Source organism: Pistacia vera, unplaced genomic scaffold, assembly GCF_008641045.1.
Source record: "Pistacia vera cultivar Batoury unplaced genomic scaffold, PisVer_v2 Contig676, whole genome shotgun sequence".
Taxonomy (NCBI): domain Eukaryota; kingdom Viridiplantae; phylum Streptophyta; class Magnoliopsida; order Sapindales; family Anacardiaceae; genus Pistacia; species Pistacia vera.
In genome coordinates this window covers 540987-546481 of record NW_022196530.1, presented here as the reverse complement: position 1 = coordinate 546481, position 5495 = coordinate 540987, and the positions used below count along the sequence as shown (strand labels likewise).

The 5495-nt window shown below is 35.9% G+C and overlaps 1 pseudogene; it reads left to right on the top strand.

Annotated features, from left to right (window-relative positions):
• Window positions 1-2702: 2702 nt before the first annotated feature.
• On the top strand, window positions 2703-4795 carry LOC116113257 (annotated as a pseudogene).
• The last annotated feature ends 700 nt before the right edge of the window (window positions 4796-5495 follow it).

The window sequence follows — 5495 nt, the reverse complement described above, 5'->3', positions numbered from 1 at the left end:
TGAATTCTTGTTGCCTATTTTTATTATATACCAAATTTACTAATTTACCCATCCTGCCTGGGCCCTGGGTCGGGTTTTGAAGAAGACGCGGGAACCTGGCTGTCTTTTCAATTTTTTTTTTAAAAAAAAAAAAAAAAAAAAAAAAAACACGTAAATGGTATATCCCTAAAAATAGAAAACTACCCCAATCAATTCTAAATCCCTAAGCCTATCTTCACCACCGCCAGCGCCTACCATCTCATCACACTCTCACCGGTGATCATGACTCATTAGGCTGCTCTTCGTGGCCGCCGTTCTCGTGAATCACCATCTTCGCATGCCTTATCGGCGGTGACAACCGTGTATAAATGTCACTTATAGTCTTTGTTTTGATCAATTTACACGGGGAAGATATCTTAAGTTTTAGTCTAAGCTTATGACTTGTCTCTGATTTTATTTTAGCTTATATGGAAACCATGTATAGTTGCTTGTGAAATTTTCTAACTGAAATGAATGAAATTGTTGTAGATCATTTGAATATATGTGTACTGTTAAATTTGCAGAGTACGTAGTTGTTAATAGACTTTCATTCTAACTTCTTTCTTGCTCAAGTGATTGAGTTTTGCAGTTTCCATTCATAGCATGAGACAAGAAGGATTGTCATACCCTGTGTTTTAATAGTGTTATGCTACTGTAAACGATTATTTGTTTATGCTTAACTATTTTGTATTTCATGTGACTAAATATCGTAGCTTCAAAAGTCTGGTTGGTCAAAAGTGTAGAAAAGCTAGTATAAGAAAGTGTTAGAACTATTTTCAGCCAGTCTAGTCTTCGGAAATCTTGTTTTGTAGCATCCAAGTCTCTCCAGTCAACCGCACTCCCATCGCCATGATCAAACCATCTCAACTTCTAAACAATTCAGACTTAGGATGGGATGTTACAAAGCAGCCGAACCCTTGTTTTTGGAAGGGAGTTAAATGCACTGGTGGTTCCTCAATAACTCAGCGTTCTTAATCTGGGTTTGGTCTCTCTGACTCTTCGAGTTTTTGTCTGTTGTTTGTAATATTAGTTCTCTGCAATAAGGCCCGGCTCAAGGGGTATGCAGGTGAGGCACCTGCCTAGGGCCCTACACAATAGAGGTTCAAATTTTTTATAATTTTTTTTAATATATTATAAAAATAGAAATGGTGTATGATTTTTTATCAAGGCCAAGGGGGGAAAAAAAAGCCAAAAAGACCCAAATTTATTATAAACTTTTTACATATATGTTTAACTAAAGTTTGATAAAATAGCAAGTTTGTACCTCTAATTTTATATATTCTAATTTACACTCTTAAATTAACACATTGAAATTTGTTTTAACAATAAAATACTAAAATAGTTATTTACATGTCTTAAATTACTCAATCCTAATTCCATCTCAAAATTCGACATTCACATAAATCATCTCCACCCCTCTTCCGTCGTCAGCCATTTGGAACTGATTCCAATTGATTTTCTCACCAAAATTGATCAGAATCATCACTTCATCATTTTCCAAGTGTTTTTCCAGCCTTGATAGCCCTCGATTTGGCTGATTTTTTACGAATCTCATAACCCAACTCCACCGCGCACGACAACCATTTCCGGCCTTTTTAGCATGTACCCGGCATTGTTGGCCTTCCCTGACACCACCATCTTCCTCCCCTCGACCCTCTCACCAAAATCCCTATCATACCTCATTTGTTTACTCCATCAATTACCGGCTACCAATACCTTTTGGGTTACGACTTCTCAAGTCTTTTTTGACCAATGCGGGCATTAAATTACCTATTTCACCACCCATTGCTTTTCCAACAACTGCTCTCCAAACACCACCCCATCAACCTGACCCCGTTAGCTTGCCGATCACCGTCCACCTCTCCTAGTGATTTTGGGTCTCAAAAGGCAAGAAAATAAATTTGAAATAATTTTTTTAATATATATTTATATTATTAGAAGGCTCCCAAAATAACTCTTGTCTAGCGTTACAAATGTTTTGAGACGGCTCTATTGCAATGGCTAGATGTTTTGAAAACCAGTTGAGCTCAGTAATCCATGAATTCATCAGAAATTGTGGAAGGACTGGTGTGCTCGAGTTGTTGAATTTTAGCAAGAATTGGTTGGATGGTTCTTAATTAACCCATTTAATAATAATAATGATAAAAATACTCTTATAAAATTATCAAAATCCCTAACATTAGTTAATCAAAAGCAAGAAAGTTGGTTATTACAATAAAGAGTTATTTATAATGTCGAAATTTCTCATGTGTCGACCACAAGTCAGGGATCAATTTTTTATTTTAGGTTCTGTGAAGTTAGTGACTTGATATTCACCTTCAGTTCACACATTAAAATTTTCAAGACATTCGCACTAGAGATTAACTATTTATAACAGTACTCGTTAAAAGTCTAAAAATGAAGAAGAGAAAAAACATAGAATTAAGTCATTAACTTAGTTAATTATCAGAATCCCTTCGAAGAAAGGTTTATTGTAATACATTCTCAAAGTTAAGATAGTTGATGAAATTCAACGATCTATCAGGGGGGTAAATGAGAAAAACTCCATGATAACTAATCAAAGTCATCAGTCAACTCCACTCCCAACAACGCGCCCAGACATTTTCTCATAAAACTTCCCTCCCTCGCAGATTCCAACCATCACCCATTTCCTTCCTCTGTCTCTTCTTCCCCAGCCCGCCTAAAAAACTTAACTAACTTCTTCACATTATTATTTACACCCCCAAGCTCAAATGAACCTCCCTCTTCATGGCTGTTCCTCCTATTTACTCCTTTCTTTCTTGTTTTTACTATACCCTTGGGCCTTCTGTCAACCTTCTCCAGACCAAACCGTCACCATGATCAAACTTTCTCAGCTTTTCAACAGTTCAGCCGCAGGATGGGATGTTACAAAGCAGCCGAACCCTTGTTTGTGGAAGGGAGTTAACTGCAGTGGTGGTTCCTTGATAACTCGGCTTTCTTTATCTCGGTTTGGTCTCTCTGACCATGAGTTTTTGTCTGTTGTTTGTAATATTAGTTCTTTGCAATCGCTTGATGTTTCTGAAAACCAGTTTAGCTCAATTCCCCATGAATTCATCACAGATTGTGGAAGGATTGGTGGCCTCAAGTTGTTGAATTTTAGTAGGAATTTGTTGGATGGTTCTTTGGTTAGTTTTGATGGTTTTGTTGGATTAGAATTCTTGGATTTGTCTTATAATGGATTGAGTGGAAACATTAGTTTCTGTTTGATGAATTAGTTAATCTCAAAAGTTTGAATGTTAGTCGCAATAATTTTGAAGGGGTTATTCCTAGCAATCTTGGGAAATCTAAGGCTTTAGAGCAACTTGTGCTTTCTGTGAACCATTTCAGTGGTGAAATACCTGAAGAAATTGCAGATTATGGGAATTTGACCTTGATTGACTTTAGAGTAAATAATCTGACGGGGTCTATTCCTAATAGAATTGGAGAACTTGCAAACTTGGAAGTTCTAATCCTCTCTGAGAATAATTTAAATGGTGGAATTCCAACAAACCTTTCCAGTATATCAACCCTGTCGCGTTTTGCAGCCAATCAGAACAATTTTAGCGGTTCAATTCCTGATGGACTCACAAGATATGTGAAGAATTTAGATCTTAGTTACAATAAGTTGACAGAGTCTATTCCAGGAGACCTTCTGTCATTTAAAAATTTGCAGACTGTGGATTTGTCTTATAATTTGCTAAACGGTTCAATACCTGATAAAATTTCTCCAAGCTTGGTCAGGTTGAGATTAGGAAGCAATTCACTCAATGGTGTGATCCCTTCGGCAAATTTTGCAACTCTAAAAAAATTGACTTACTTGGAGCTAGACAACAATAGCTTCACTGGAATGATACCTCCAAAATTGGGCGATTGCCAAACTTTGACGCTGTTGAACTTGGCTCAGAATAAACTGAATAGTTCATTGCCGGCACAATTGGGTAATCTCAGAAGTCTACAAGTAATGAAGCTTCAACTCAACAACCTGAGTGGAGATATCCCTATTCAGTTTTCACAGCTAAATAAGTTGTCTCAATTAAACATTAGCTGGAATTTGCTGACTGGTTCAATACCTACTTCCTTTTCCAACTTGCAAGAGCTTACAAACTTGAACTTACAACACAACTATCTCAGTGGCCCCATACCTGACTCTATCAGGAACATGAATTCTTTGATAGAACTCCAACTTGGAGAAAATCAGCTAAATGGCCAAATTCCATAATTGCCAGTGAAATTGCAGATTGCTTTGAATCTGAGCAGCAATCTCTTTGAAGGATCTATCCCAGAAAGCCTTTCGAGCCTGACTGAATTGGAAGTTTTAGATCTCTCAAACAACAAATTATCAGGTGAGATTCCTGATGGTTTGACTCAAATGCCAACCCTGACGCAGTTAATTCTTTCTAATAATCAGTTGTCAGGAATTGTTCCGAAGTTTAGCTCACATGTTTCGGTCAATGCAAGTGGAAATCCGAACCTCATACCTGCACCAGCACTAAACGCTTCCCCACAACGGGAAAAGGCAGAGAGGAGGATACCAATTGCAGTTGTAATACTTGTGGCCCTCGCCGCTAGTGTTCCTGCTGCTGGGTTAATCACAATCATATGTTCCTTCTTTCTTCGAATAATCCGAAGCATCAGAAAATAGTAGAAAACAAAAATAAACGTTGACATGAATTGTATTAAACTATATTTTAAAATCACTTTACGATAGAGTGAGTTTGTATAGAGTAATACAATATTCAACCATTCAATATCAGAAATTCACCATACAAGATAATCATAATACCGACGGTAAACAAGAAGAAAGTAAATTTTGACTCTATAGTTTTGTAATGCCATCCTGATAGAGTCACTTTCGTTTATGTTTATAGTTTGGAGGTTCGAGTTTATTTGGTCGGACATATTTATTAGTTATAAGCACTTTAGAAAATTTTATTTATTTATCTCTGTTTGTTTAGTTTCATCTCTGAAGAGTTCATAAGATTTTAAATTATAAAATAAGTAGTTTACATTGATTGTAAGTTTCTCTAATAAACATTAAATAAATTATAACCACTTTATTTTGGTGGCCGGATCGATAGAGGGGTGCATGGTTGAAAGCGCCCTTTCAATCTTGAGTTCAAGTTGTAGCGTTGTACCAAGAAGTGGCCAATTACCATACCTAAAAACAAAAACAAAAATATTGACATCTCAAAAATATTCATATACTATTTTATAAATTGGACTTTATCTTTTGTAATACATTACATTCTTTTTCAATAATTTAAGATCGTAAACTTTTTCACATATTATTAACTGAATAATTAACAAATTTTTCATAAAAGCACTGTTTTCATATTTTCTATTCTAATAAGATTTAATTTCATATGTACTACTCGAATAAGCCATATCAAATAAACATTTTATAAGTTAATATCAACAAAACTTCACCTCTCATCAATAGCCAAATGCTTGCAGTCCTTGAGGTGGCTGTGGCTTGT